This window comes from Cololabis saira, chromosome 18 (assembly GCF_033807715.1).
Source record: "Cololabis saira isolate AMF1-May2022 chromosome 18, fColSai1.1, whole genome shotgun sequence".
Taxonomy (NCBI): domain Eukaryota; kingdom Metazoa; phylum Chordata; class Actinopteri; order Beloniformes; family Belonidae; genus Cololabis; species Cololabis saira.
This window is the reverse complement of record NC_084604.1, coordinates 16,279,051-16,294,838: the sequence shown is the minus strand read 5'-3', so window position 1 is coordinate 16,294,838 and position 15,788 is coordinate 16,279,051. Positions and strand designations below refer to the sequence as shown.

The 15,788-nt window shown below is 44.3% G+C and overlaps 1 protein-coding gene across 5 annotated transcripts in view; it reads right to left on the bottom strand.

The window, feature by feature from the left end:
- flrt2 (fibronectin leucine rich transmembrane protein 2) overlaps positions 1–15,788 on the bottom strand; it is a 63,872-nt gene that overhangs the window by 7,888 nt on the left and 40,196 nt on the right. The window contains exon 1 of one of the 5 annotated variants that reach the window (XM_061746290.1): positions 2,371–2,401. The exons of 3 other annotated variants lie outside the window; for them this stretch is intronic. The gene's annotated coding sequence lies outside the window, so the exon portion shown is untranslated. Of the gene's footprint in view, positions 1–1,659; positions 1,954–2,370; positions 2,402–15,788 lie in introns of those variants that run through there. One more of the 5 variants, XM_061746286.1, reaches the window with a different exon arrangement.

Here is a 15,788-nt window from a genome sequence, read left to right as displayed (position 1 = left end):
ACGCTCAGGCTCTGATTGGATGTTCGGGATATTTCCAAAGAAAACACAGATACAGGCTGCAACTGTCTTCTTCTTCTTCTTCCTCCTCCAGCTGCCCGAGCAGACGTTGTGGGCAGAGGTGCACAAGTAAACACACGACTGCTTACAGTAAACACAGGCCGGCGTTTCGCCAAAGGGGAGGGGGTCGTTACTGCACCCGGGCCTCAACCCAACACCATCATAAAGGCTGGAAAAACAGAAAAAGGAAGGCCGTCGAGGAACAGAGACGCTGTGCTCCTCCGGCCATCGACCGCAATGGGATTGGAAAATAATTCAGCCTCTTCTACCTGCAATAAATGATCGATACGGGCTGTTCCTCATCTCCGAGAGGGTCGTAGTGGAGCACAAGGCCGCTGTTACAGTCAGACACCCCCCCCTAAGATCCATTACTCCAACTTATAGCCACCATCTCCCCCCGACACACACACACACACACACACACACACACACACACACACACCGGAGGACGATAGCAGTCGTCTGCTCCACCCTGAGTAAATGTCGGATGACACAAAATGATGGGAACGACGTGCTGAATGTTAAGCACCAGCGCGGCCCTGATGTGGTTTGAAGGATCCGCCGAGACGCATAACTCAGACAATTCCTCCTTTTTTAGGGTCCAATTTGCTCCTAAAATCCAGGTGTATTATTCCTAGCAGCCAAGGGGGAGCTATATCTTTATAAATCCGAGCAGAATCACACTCCCATGCAAGCATTTGGGCCCCCCCCCTTTCCTCGAGTGGATGAACATTTGCACGGGGGGCTCTTCTTTTTTGTGGTGGGAACAGAGAAACAATCCTTTTGACACACATCTGTGATCTACTTTTCTAAATTGAAAGAGCTAAATTTAATCAAATAAGCTTCAGGAAGGGGAGGGGGGCGATAAAATGTGCTGCCACAGCGACAGAATCAACAGCAGCAGCGGCGGCCAGATTCCTGCCGCGGCTCCGAGCCGCAACCTTCACAAGACGCGCAAGTTTCGCTGGTCAACGGCACGGACACGCACCAGCGCGCACGATTGATCCGGAGCCCTTTGTCACCTCTCTTTTCTTCCCCTCCCATCTCTCTTTTTCTTTCTTTCTTTAATTTAATTTCCAGCCGAGGGGAGCCCAGTTTCTCGCGTCCAGGACAATCCGATTAGGACCGGATTCCTGCGCACGGAGACGCAATTAAAAGTTTAAAACGAATAGGGTGTTTAAGAGGCGATAAGAGGCGGATCAGGTGGACTTCAAAGCGTCCCGGGGAGCGGGGGTTCATCCGAATGACTTATTTCAAAGAGGGGGCTGGAAGGCGTGCTGTGCATGGAGAGTGAAAGGAAAAAAAAGGCTCTCCGGCGGAAAAATGTGCAGCGGAGTCATCTAGAAACTCGATCAAACGCTTTTTTCTAATTAACCAACAACAGATAATTACAAACGAATCCAATAAAGTCACCCTGGCAGAGTGCACTTGTGCGGGTGGATGTGTTTGGGAGAGATTACTGGAATAGATGCGGGCTCGGGTTTCCACGCAGTTCCGACTTTAATTGGAAAAGTCGTGAATCTAAACGCAACCGCAGCTCCGTTTCTACACGATTCTTTCCTCTCGCTCCCAAAAAAAAATAAAGAAAAGGGTCCACTGTACCTCTGGCGAGCCCGCGTCCATCACAGATGCCACTTTTCCCCCTCACGTCGAGCCCGTGTCCTTCATGCGGTCCTGCCGTAAAGCCCGTGCGTAAAAGCGCATGGACGCCGCTGCGCCTCAACTCTCACAGATCACCGTCCTGGGCGCGCAGCCGCCGAGCAGAGCGGGCGTCGGGCACTTCTCCTTCTCCCCGTCCCCCCATCCACGGTCACGGGCCATGGCGGCCCCTGCTGCGTCCGGCCGGCGCTCAAACTCGCCTTTTGGCTTTTTTTTTTTTTTTTTTTTGCGTCTTAATGCCCGCGCAGCCTCGCAGCCTCGCAGTCTCTCCCCGCGAGTTCTTCTCTAAGATGGATTCACTTGATAGTGCGACGCTCGGCTCACCTCTCTCTCCCTCTCTCTCCCTCTCTCTCTCCCTCCCTCCCTCCTTCTCTCCTTCTCTCCCTCACTCCTCCGCCCCTCCTCAGAGTAAAGAATGCATCTCCTCCAGCAGCTCGGCGGTGGCTCAGAGCCACAGATCCTCCCCGCTGCCCGAACGCTGCACTAAATAGTTTGTCTCTCAGCAGACTTCCCTCACTCGCCCCGGCCTGCCTCACCCCGCGGCGACGCTTTATTCACAAAAAAACCCGGGCATTCACGAGAGATCTTCCTTTATTTCCCCGGATTACTGAACGCTGACGGGAGTCTGACACAGTAGATCCTTCCAGGACAGACCTCTTCCTCGCGTTTTAGTCGGTATTTCAGCCCCAGAGGAGTTGATTTAATCACAGCTGAGGGTTGACTGGGAAGCAGCCCCCCTCCCGTGATTTGTGGACATTAAAAGTGGCTCAGCATCGCATAGGCTTGCCACCCGTCCCTTAAAATAAGGAATTGTTCCGTAATTGGGAATTAAAAGTTGCGTTCCGTATTGAACCAATACAGACATATATTGTGCTCTTATTTATTGACGTCATAACATACAGGTGATGGTCGGAAAATGTGAATATATTGCAAAACTTCATTCTTAGTAAATTCAACTTACGGTGAAACAAATATATGATTTCGCCCCTACATTCAAAGTGAGATCTTTCAAGCCTTTATTTGTTATAATTTCGGTGATTATGGCTCACAGTTTATGAAAACCTCAAATGAAAAAATCTCTATATTATGAAATCAATAAACAATTCAATCATCAAAATAATAACAAATAAAAGTTTAACATATCTTGCTTTGCATGTAATGACACTATGTAATATATTAGTTTCACCTTTTAAGTTGAATTATTGAAATAAATTAACTTTTACACCATATTATAATGTTCCGACCTTCACCTGTAGGTTATATTCTACATCTGGGCTGATGGACGTACACATCATGGGAGGATATTTCAGTTGCTAGTATGGTTGTCTGTCTGTACAGTCATGCAAGTTCAATGCTATTAAAGCACTTTAAACTTTAAATCAAAGCATTTAGTTTTTTCATATAAAATAAATACATTTCTATGCAGTTTAGAAGTTTTGGGGATGTCCCTTTTTTTGGGGTCTGGGTTGCTGAAATCGGAGCGTCCCTTATTTCTATTTCTGAAAGGTGGCAACCCTAGCATCGCACCCCTGCTCTTCCCACCTACTATTACCTGTCATTTAACGCATGGTTTCGTGCGCCTTCCCTCCTTTTATAGAAAATACCGCATGGACGCTGGTTCCTCCAGTTCCTCTCTCCTCCGTGTAACACATGCACACCGGGTTAGTAGTTAGAGCCAAACTGGATTAACGGGGTCCCATTTGTACTGTGAACTCTGAACTTTGGCCCCTGAAGTTGGACCTCAGAATCCCACACCATGACTGGTGTCAGCTGATTGACCCTTTACAGCAACTCTGTCTCATGTTATTTACTTTAAGTCAGACATACGTGGTGCAGTTCACTCCCAGCTGCTAGTCTTTGATCGGATCTCTAAAATCCACTCTGATTTCAGGGGGAATCGACCCCAACAAGCAAATATGTTGTAATATCTTGGTTGTTTTGAGTAGTGGCTCTTGGATGCGTACTAGTGATGTGCGGATCAATACTGAAATATCGATACCTCCGATACCAGATCTGTTTGCTCTAAAATCGATTCTCAAATGAAAATATCGATACTTTTGATACTTCAGTCATTTGTGGTGATTTATATCATTAACAGGAATATGGTGGAAAGTCACTAAACTATTCAGATTTTGTCTAAATGACACATTGCTGGTCGGAACTACTTTTATTCATTTTCATTTTTATAGTAGTCCTTTTTTTTGTTTTATTATTTTACTTAGGATCTTTTTTTACACCTTTTTCCACACTTTCTGTTCTTTTACCTCAGTATACTTCTGATTTTAAAATAAATAGCTAAATAAGTGTCTCTGATGTCTTGTATTCTTAAACTATCTACATTTTCCAGGCACATATTTTGCACAATGTATCGGTATCACCGATACCAGCCTGAATTTTACTTAATATCGGATCAGAAAGGAAATCGGTGGTAATGAATACCTGAATACCACTAATGCATACGAGTCATCAGATAAGCCCCGCTCCTTCCCCGATATGATTGGTCTGGTATGTTCTGTACCAGTGGAAAAGGCCGTAAGTGGGAGGGGAAACCAGTCCTCGAACAGAAGACGTCTTTAGAGGAATTAGGAAACAATATGGACCGTAAACAAACCCGGGCAAGGTCTCAACGTTGGCCGCATCGTTCAAACATCCTCTGTTGTACCTTCGGGATCAAGATCTCATTCACTTACGAATGCTGCGGGCTATCGGCACATTTCTACATCTCGTAATTAAATGTTTAACAGATCTGTCCTCTGCAAGTTAAAGAATAATTGTAAGGAACTCGTCTCTGGGGTTCTTCTGGCTGCCGGGGCTCGGTCTCAGGGCCGATGAGTGTTACATGGGTCAGAATTGACCCAAAAAGTCTAAATAAAATGCAAATTTCTCAGTTTTTTTGTGGTTTTTACAGCCCTCCCCACTCCCAGTTAAAGCTGTCAATCAAGGCCAGATGTGGGTCAGAGAAGAGCGCAGATGTGGGCGACGTTTGGGCCAAACATTCTCGTCTATCTGAGCAACAGATCTTTATTATCAATACGGTGACTCACGACATCCACTGCGCACATCTGCACGGCGGAGACGCTGCCCCACGGACAGTGTTTGGAAATGTTATAATCTGTTTACTCTGATAAACGGGCCAGAAACGGTTCCCAGGGGGTCGGGTTTCTGCACACCAACTCCTCAACCGGCAGATCTCACACTCGGTAGCGCAACCGTTTGTTTGTTTTTGTTTTACAGCAAAGTCCGTCTTCTGGCTTCTCTCTGCTGGAAAATGTGGAATTCGTCCCGTCATCATGTGACCATCGTCACGTTCTCAGTAAACATTTCCTGACCTGCAAAGTTTCATCTGATAGCGAACTGGGCGATGTCCACTTTTTAGAGACGATTAAGAAACAGATGACACGTCTGAGGGCAGGGATGAGCTGTGGTTGACCACAGCTTATCTGAAGGGAGTGGATCCTCCAGAGTTTCTGGTCGGATCCAAACAAGCACATGAAGTCATGGCGGCTTTATCGTCCTTTATAAACACGAACGCCTCTAACAGCAACCCAACATGTCAGAGTTACGTCTGCAACAGCATCCTGCTGCTCTCCCGTAACAGTTGGTAGCAGTAACCTGGTCGACCCCTGTTTGACCTTCATCGCGGTTCCCGTCTGAACTAGTGATGAGCGGATCAATACTGAAATATCCATACTTCCAATGCCAGATCTGTATGCTCTAAAATCGATTCTCAAACTAAAATATCGATACTTTTGATACTTCAGTCATTTGTGGTAATGTATATTGTTACCAGGAATACGGTGGAAAGTAACTAAACTATTCAGATTTTGTCTAAATGACAGACTGCTGGTAGGAACTACTTTTCATTTCTATAGTAGTTCTTTTTTTTGTTTATTATTCTCTTAAACATTTTAATGGTTTTATTATTTAACTTAGGATCTTTTTTTAGTGATGGAAACACCTTTTTCTTACACTCTGGTCTTTATGTTGTTGTAATAGTTCGGCTGTATTGCGAATGAGGCTGCTGCCTCAGTATACTTCTGACTTTAAAATAAATAGCTAAATAAGTGATTCTGATGTCTTGTATTCTTAAATAAAATACACAATTCTTTTTAGATTTACAGGGCACTTTAGGTGTATTTGCAGAATGCATCGGTATCGCCGATACCAGCCTGAATTTTACTCCATATCGGATCGGAATGATGGAAACACCTTTTTCAAACACTCTGATGTCTTGTATTCTTAAACTATCTAAAATACCCCAATTTTTTTAGATTTACATGCACATTAGGTGTATTTGCAGAATGCATCGTTATCGAATCGGTATCGCCGATACAAGCCTGAATTTACTCAATATCGGAGAGGAAAGGAAGTCGGTTGTATCGAACATCACTAGCCTGAACGGCCGCACATGCAGAGCGGCAGGCGGGTTCATCTGGCTTTTGATCAGGACTTTGACTTCACCAATAGCGTCAGAAATCCCCATCACGATGGCTTGTCCAGTTCTTTTTCTACCGTCCGTGTTAAATCTGCAGTCAAAAACATAGCAAACGTGTGACAGCATGTATTTGTGCACGGATGCACCGCGTTTACGAGGCCTTTCTAACAAGAACTTGTTCCAGCTTCCACTTACAGACGGGAACATAGAAATGAACAGCTGCAGGTGAATAAAACAGACGACATGATCTGATTTCTGTCGCTCTGCGTCAGTGACGCCTCGTGGAAGGTGGCGGCGCGTCTCCGCGCCTCTCTGGCCGTCAAACAGCAGCAGCTATCGGCTCAGTGTCTGTTTCCACTCAGGCCTCCGAACACTTTCATCCCACAGAGGTGTTCCTGTAATTTATATTTCCTTACGCAGGAACGAAAAGGGGGAAATAAATTACCGACATAAAAGAAGCGACTCAGGTATCGGTTTAGGTGGAAAACATTAAAACTGTCATGTTGTGCATTTCCCGCCGGGGACTCGGGGGGTCAGGAGGGCGGACGGGAGTCACGGGATCCCCGCGGGTCAGCAGGTGCACGCTCCTCTTTCATCTCCCAAACGGTATTAATGCTCCACTTCCAGCACGGATAAATCACCAGCGGCTCCTCCAACAAATTATGGGGCGCTTTTTTTCAACAGAAAGAAAACTCACTGGTGATTTTGTCCAGCGAGGCTCTTCTAAAGCGTCAACTCAGCCTGGAGGTGACTTGCTCGTTCTGGCCGCGTCCCGGGGACAGACAGGCCTTGTGAGGCCCGGTCCGCCGCGCTTAAGTCCCTCATAAATCAGGCTTCTCTGCATGGCATGAATTATTGATTTGAGTGAATTTAGAGGAAACAGCATATTTTTATTTTCCCCTTGATGGACACGTTACGTTTGCGGCGGCGGCGGACACGGCTTCTGGCCCACGCTGCGAATCCGGGGACGTCTCTGTTCAGCGCTCGAGAGGCCCGGGTGGACACACTGAAGCATTATACGGCCCGTTCATTTAATTTTGTTCAAACAAAATAATCAAAAGAGGAGAAAGACGTTAAAGTGGCTGGGAAAGAAATAAAAAAAGGCATTAAGTAAAAAAGATCTAATCAAATGACTCCTCTTCAGTTTGATACGGAAGTGTATAAGGGTGTATTAGGGCCATGCGAGAGATTAAAGTCGAAATGTCGAGATTAATGTTGAAATACAATTTTAAGAATAAAGTCGAAATGTCGAGAAAAAAGTCGAAATGTCGAGAAAAAAGTCGAAATGTCGAGATTAATATTGAAATACAATTTTAAGAATAAAGTCGAAATGTCGAGAAAAAAGTCGAAATGTCGAAATCAATGTTGAAATACAATTTTAAGAATAAAGTCGAAATGTCGAGAAAAAAGTCGAAATGTCGAGAAAAAAGTCGAAATGTCGAAATCAATGTTGAAATACAATTTCGAGAAAAAAGTCGAAATGTCGAGATTAATGTTGAAACACAATTTCAAGAATAAAGTTGAAATTCCGTGAATAAAGTCGAAATTTCGCCTTTTTTCTCCTCAACATTTCAACTTTATTCACAAAATTTTAACTTTTTTCTCGAAATTGTACTTCAACATTAATCTTGACATTTCGCCTTTTTTCTCAACATTTTGACTTTTTTCTCGAAGTGCATAATGAAAAAAAAATCTTCCTCCTCTAAAATATTATTTTTATTTTTCTCCTGCCTGGCCCTAATGCTCTTCCGTAGTTTAAGGAGGGTTTAACGTGTTTATATAAGTGTGCATTGCATAAATGCATGGAAACTCCCGCTGCCTCTCCCAGAGTCTTGGTGTGGCATATTTACTCTACGCCTGTGTACCGTGATGAAACTGCAGATACTCATGACCCCGGAGAACATCAAAGCCGCCTCTGTCCATCTGCTCCTGTTCAGGCTCCAAATGCTGCTAAAGGAGGGTAGAGCGGGTGAAAAAGTTCACTTAGATATGCAGATATGTTTTTCCCCTGGTTGTATTCGCTCTGGTCCCCGAGAGACATCATTAGCTTATCTCGTACCTCCCTGCTCGAATTTACATCTGGACACCGAGAGGCACTTCAAAGGTGCCAGCAAACATGAGTGTTTAAAAACCTCCCCGCAAGTATTGGCAGGATCTTTGAGAGGATCCAGCGCGGGGGGGTGGGGGGGGTGGCCGTGATGGAAACTCGTGATGCAATCAGGCCCGTCGCTCACAATTCCAGAGGCTCGGAGGGAGAATGTGTTGATTATATTTAGAGTGGGCGAATCAATGCGTTCATTAATTTCTGGGATGGCGTGATTATGTCGGCCCCCTGTCGATTATCAGTCCACATGCGTCTCAGCGGGGCCTCCACATGAGATCGGTGCATCTCTGAGACGAGTTACTGTACGCAAGCAGTCGGATGGCTGCAACAAATCTGAACATTTTATCCATTTACAGACATTTTATTCGTGTATAAACGTGATAAAATCTCATCCAGTTGAACTGAGTCTTAGTTGCTATGATGCAAAATGCAATCTTGGACAAATAGCCCCCACTCTGATTATCTATATAAAAAAAAATTAAGCTGCAAAGGGAAAAAAAACATTTCACGTGGGCAATACTAAGTACCACCTCCCTGTGTTGGTAGGATTTGAGCTGCAGATGAGTGCTGCTCATCACCAGCCCTCCACGACCCAACCATCAGCAGGTGTGCAGACGTTTTAGCAGTTATGTGGGTCTGGATTGTCTAGTTGTGTGTTAATACAGTGCCAAGAAGGAAAGACATACGCCATGAACTTAGAGAAGCCATTATTACTGCACATAAATCTGGAAAGGACCAGATATCATATGATTTTTGAGTCAAGTTTGCTACAGTGACAAATATTATTGAAAACTTAATAATCCTTCAAGCAATGGATGCAAAAATAAAATATACCCCAAGACCAGACTCTGCACAGCTTTGACACACACACACACACACACACACACACACACACACACACACACACACACACACACACACACACACACACACACACACACACACACACACACAGACCAAGGCTTCAACTTGAAAACAAGACTGAACTTTGCAGAGTTGCCCCTGAACACACCACAGGACCTCTAGATCAACGTCCCACGGTCACGTAAACCCAGAATGTAAAAACAGCTGGTTTCAGCATCATATATGGCAGAACACGATCACAGCATTTCCACAGAAACGCAGAATGTCAAGTACGGCAGTGGAGGGTTGATGGTTGGGGCTCGCTTCGCAGCCACAGGACCTGCACACCTTAGGGTCATTAACTCGGGCTTGAACTCCTATAATTAGTAAAATGTGAAAGTAAAATGTAAATAATGTGCAAATATACTTCAGAAACCTGGAAAGAAAAAAAATCATTGTTTTGCAACAACTTGTTGCAACAACGCATCATCAGTGGGGTAAAACTACCTCCCACGAGGATCCCATTAAGAGTCTGTGGCAGGACTTTAAGAGAGCTCTGCAACAACATATAAAACCAAAATAAAAACTCCTCTGCAGTGATGTGAGTGACTGATGAAGGCACACAGGAACAGACAGCTTTAGGTTATTGATGCATCTTCAAGTTATGGACCCATCGGGGTACTTAGTGTTGCTCAGAAGACTTTTCTCTTCGGCTTTATTTGGGTTAATGAAGAGTGATGTGGTGAGAGATGTTATATTGCGTTTGAAGACCCACCTTGATCGGAAGATTTCGGTGCAACAGGTCGACGTTTGAACACAAAAACACACTTTTTTGGATGTGACTGAAAAACAGTCGTCATGTGAAGTATCTGACATCAGCCCCAGGGTGTAAACAACATCCCGCCCACACACCACCCTGCCGCGGCGGCGCATCAGATCCACAGATACGTTGATAGTGAGGGAAAGCGCTCCCATCTGTGTCGTGTGGTGTGTTTACATGTGGCATTTAAAATGTAAAACAGTTTTATTAGCGAGTCATAAAGTAGCTTTAATGAGAAGAGAGGAACGGTTGTTGAGCTGTCAGAAGCCTGGCAACTCTCAATCGGACTCATTTCACGAGTGGCGGAGGCAAGCACGCACGCTCTCACATGACCATGTGAATTATGGTGGGTGGGGTGGGGTGGGGGGGCGGGTCCTGCCTGAATGCTGCCCTGTGCTAATGCCAGGCTGTAAAAACACTGACTTGACAACAAGCAAGCCCCTGTAGTTCTGCTGAGGGAGGGATGTGGACGGAGGGAGGGCAGAAGAAAGGGGTTCGGAGAGGTTTGAAATCGCTCGGAGACGACCGCCATGTCATCCTCGTCCTCATTTTAGCGTCTCCAACAAATGTTGCCCAGCGTGTAACTGGGGAGATAAATGCAGGCCGCTCAGAAAACAGAATATCTTAAAGGAGTATTTCACCCCCCGACGACGTCTTTATCTAACACTCAAAGTCTGGAATAGTTAACGCTGGCAGTATATCAGGGCCCATTTTAATCCTGCCTGCGGTTCTCATGGATTACCGCCACACGGACGGAGCCTAATATATGCTTTCCACATTTTGTGGGCTCTGACATTAGGAGCATTTACCGGCTTTTTCTCAGGGTGGAGCCTCCTTTGCAGTTGCAAGACGCTGCAGACAAACTATCTGGACCAAAGTGCACTTTTTTGTTCAAGATAAGGTCTTTTTTTTAAGTATACAAAGATAAAAATTGTTTTGGTTTTAAAAGGTCTGTTAGTCCCACACTATCACAAGTTGTGTGCGCTGTTGGATAGATCATAATTAACATTCAACCAGGAAAAGTAGGCGTACCGCTCATTAAATATGCCCAAAAGTCTTGGGAGCCAATCAGATCGTTCTATGCATGCAGGGAGCGTCCTGAGGGGCGTAACGCGATGACGGAGCAGCAAAGTACGCTGCAGCTTCGGCATCGACGGTTAAAGACTTTTTCTTCAAAAACCGAACTCGGCAAAAGTTTACTCTTCCGCTGAGTCATGTCCGTCGCTCTGATTGGCCGAAGCACTAACCAACCAACCATGTGCAAGGGCAGTTTGATCGGCGCCCCTTGGATGGGGGGGCCCTGGGGAGCGTTTTTAAGACCCTGCAAGACCTTCCTAGATGTGGCTCTGACCTATGAGGCTAATTTTACCATCAGTGTGTTCATTCATTTCTGGGACGGTGTAATTACATCTGCCCCCCTGTCGATTATCAGTCCACGTGCATTTCATGTCTCAGCGTGGCTCCAAGACGAGATCAGTGCATCTTTCCAGTCGAGTCGGTCCACGAGATGCTGCAGGCTTTGTTCAAGGAGGGCACCTGAATAATCAGAGGACTGTAACAACGCTACGTCTCCACGCTCTCGTTTTAACATTTTATTAATTTACAGACATAAAGATGTGCAGACGGTGCACAAAACACGAGCAGTCCTTTAATCCTTGCTTTTTGTTCAAAAATAATGACAGAACGTCACCGTGCCGTTATTGATTTAGTAAACCACAAAGGAAAACGGATGATGTGGGCAGTACTAAGCACCCCCTCATTGGTTCCATAGGATTTAAGAGCTGCTAATCACCCACCCTTCATGAACTCACCATCAGCAGGTGGTTTTATAAAAGCAGATTTTTTAGCAGATGTGTTTGTTCTTTAGAAGAGAAAAGGAACAACAACAGGATTGAACACTTCTCATAAGGACAGAGGACAGAGGATTTCCCCAAACAATCCGTCATCGCCAGACATTTTCAGCTAAACCCGCCCACAACTGGAGCTGCAAAATAATGCATTTATTCTTTCAAAAATAACAAATAAAGGTAAGTTCTTGATTAATGATCGCCATGAGGCTACGTGAACAGCAAACACAAGTGTCGGGATGTTAACGCGACATTATGCATGTATAGTTTACAGTAGGGCTATATTTGATTGATATCTTTTATTTCGAATATAAGTATAAGTTTATAAGAAATAAATAAAACAACAGAACAATAAATAAATAAAATAAAAAGTACAATTAAAGCTGCAAGCAGCGATGAACGGGCCCTCGCACCATTGTGCACCTTCAGGCGTGCTTCAGTGGAAGCCTGGACATTTAGTGGATGACACCACCCACGACTCTCTATATCAAACCATTCAAAAGTTATGGCAGAAAGTAGGAACTATCAGATATCGACCAATCAGATGAAGGGGCGGGGCTAATTCATGCCAATGAAGGTCAAGTACTCAAAGCTGAGTCAGATGAAACCACCCACGACTCTCTATGTCAAACCATTCAAAAGTTATGGCAGAGAATAGAGATTATCAAATATCTACCAATCAGAAGAAGGGGCGGGGCTAATTTGCACCAATTATGTCCAAGGACTCAAAACCGAGTCCGATGACACCACCCACGAGTCTCTATGTCAAACCATTCAAAAGTTATGGCAGAAAGTAGGAACTATGCAATATGGACCAATCAGATGAAGGGGGGGGCGCACTTTTTGGCGTCTATTGTCGCCAAGGTAACGCTTTTGACTGAGAAAAGTAATGCGCGTCGTTGCAGGATCGAGACGCACATTTTGATGTATAACACACCTGGGTGCACGTTACGGTTCGGGCGAAGAAGCGGCCCGAAGAAATGGCATAAATTGTGCCAAAATTACACGATTAATTCAAAATGGCCGACTTCCTGTTCGGTTTCGGCCATGGCGCCAAGAGACTTTTCTTTAAGTTGCGACATGATACAGGTGTGTAGCGATTTTCGTGCATGTACGTCAAACCGTATTGTGGGGCTTGAGGCACAAAGTTTTCTAGGGGGCGCTGTTGAGCCATTGGGCCACGCCCATTAATGCAAACCATTAAATATCAAATTTTTCGCCAGGCATGGCTTGCGTGCAAAATTTGGTGACTTTTGGGGCACGTTTAGGGGGGCAAAAAAGGCTCTCATTTCATCGGAAGAAAAATAAAAACGAGGAAAACCAGAATAAAAAAAAAACAACAACTTTCCTACAGATACAATAGGGCCTTCGCACTGTAAGTGCTCGGGCCCTAATTATAATCAGGCTACATGAATAGCAAACACAAGTATCGATGTGTTAATGCACCCTATATGCATTTATAGACGTCTATCCGAGCTTTTACCACATAAACAAGAGACTTTAATCTCGACTTTTAGTCTTGCGGCAGCATTAGCATCAGGCTATAGACTTTTATCCAGACTTAAAAATTCATGAATATATTTGAAACCTACTTTAGCTGTCTTAACAATTACAATAATACTAATAGAAAATACAAAACACAAAATACCTTCCAGGAGGCTTAGGTGCATTAAAGCCGTAAGCAGCCCGGGTATTTTAAAAGTTGCTGTTTCCCAGCACTAGAAACAACTTAAACCTTCACACACTGATGATCCATCACACCAACAAATGAAAGGTGGATCATCGCACCAACAAATGAAATGTATCATCTTGATTTATTATTTCCTCAAGTTTGTCCCTGGATTTCCTTTTTCTATCCGTGTATCTCTTTGTTTTCAGTCTTCAGCTTCTCCCGACCGTCTCCGTCGCCTGCCTAGTGTCACGCACACCTGCATCCTCGTGCCAATCAGTATTTATGACTAATACAGCTGTTGAATTTTTTATACGCTATAAAATTGCGTTTAAATATTCATTTATCAGAATACGATAATTATTCTAGCCAGCCCGACTGAACCCGGCCAGAATATCATGATGCATGTTTTTGTCTGACTTGTTTGACCGCTCAGTTCGGAGCAGCGCTCCACGCTGGCACCTCATAGGCTTTGTGTGTTTTCATTCATACACTTATATGAAAGATAGCTAACTGTGGGGGGGCATTGCTTTGTTTTTATTCTGTCTCAATAACTCTTCGTCCAAAGGCCCGAATGAATTGGATGAGTTCTCTGAGGGTTGTTTCCTTTCGTGGCACTTTTTTTTCCACATGTAGGAACCCTGAAGTCACTTAGCAACCAATCTGTGATAAAATTATGTCAAAACCTAAATCCCACTTTAAGGAAGGATAAAATCATAAGACTGAAAACCAACTTCAGCTTGTCCCTCCTGAAGGAGCATCCTGAGAAGAGCTCCTCAGATGGCATCATTTTCACCCCCTGAGTCACAGTCTCAGTCAAAACACAAGATACGACTGTGGCCAACGAACCAGTTTAGACCAGAAAGATAAGAGTCATCTGACTGAGATCTGAGTCATCCCGACCTTCTCTGATCCACAGAATGTGATTCATATGTGAAGACACTGGAAAAATATCTCCAACTGTCACAGTTCCCCGAATAAAGTTAAGTTGTAGCAAATGCTGGGCTTCACTGTTGCTCCATGTTTGTTTATTTATTTCTTTGCATTTCTTTAAGATCTGCTGTTGATATCTTTGCCTGACTTTTTCACTTAAATCAGCACAAAGGTTGGTTTCTTTCCTGTTGAAATACTTACAGTTGAAGGAATATTTAATTGTGAAACATGGTACTTGACAGCTAGGAGATTTGAGTCCTGGTTAAGGCCTCCCTGTGTGGAGTCTGCATGTTCCCCCGCGGTTTCGTGGCTCAAAAACATTTCAAAACCAAAAAAAAAAGTTCATAAACATTTATTTCAAGCTAACTGGTGATTTTAAGTTGACCCTACAAGTGAGTGTAGCCGTGCTATGGACTGGCCACCTGGTCCAAAGTGTACCCCCTCTTTTCCCCAAAGGCCAACCGGATAAACCCCAGGAGACCCCAGGAGACCCCTGTCACCCCAGACAGGAACTGGTGTGTCCAGGAAACGGACACATGTGACATTTGACTGCTTGTAGGAAGTGCTACGTCTCTCCCGTCCCTACTATCTGGACAGAGAGACCAAAGTTGGAGCCCAGCGCCGGTCAACCCTTATATCAATAGCGACAACTTTATTACATTATGTCACACATCAGCAGCAGTAAAACCAGCTCACAGAGCTCCAGCGGACCCGACAGCAGAGGTGAGAACGAGACTAAACGTGAATGATAGAAGAGAAAACAAGATCAAGTAAGAGGCTGAACGAGAGTAAATCCAAGTCAGTTTCCTGAAAGTCACTTAACCTCCAAACCTAGCGGGACCCTACAAACTGAAAACTGTACGTTTCTTTGCGCTGCTTTAAATCATCCCTAAAAAATACAATACAATACAAGAAGGCTCTTAGAAGTGTCCTCTGGTCCTGCTTTAAGTTTCCTCCTTTCTTCAAGAGCCCTGTGTTTTCCAAAACTCGGCACAGGTTCTGTTCAAACAAGCCATTTGTACTGAATATAACCATGAAAGCAATATTTTTCCTAGGTTTTTAATCAGCAAAAGATGTTGACGGCACCAGTTTCGACTCCTCTCGTGATGAGTGTTTGTTTTTCTCTTCACAGATGGTGAAACAGCAACATGACAGATCCTGCCATCACGCAGAATATTCAAATTACCCCTGTATGCTCATTTAGACTTGAGAACCCCTTTCTTTAGACGTATGGAAGTTCAAAACCCAAACACACGTAGGAGGAGTATTACATATTCAGATCAATCAGTTTTAAGGAGCTCTGAAAGTCCCAAAGCTTCCAAAAGTCTTCAAGGACTTTTTTTGTGAGAATATCCTTTTGAAATATGCAATATGGTCCTTTATATTCAAGGGCTTCTTTTTTGTATAGTTGTAATTTTCCT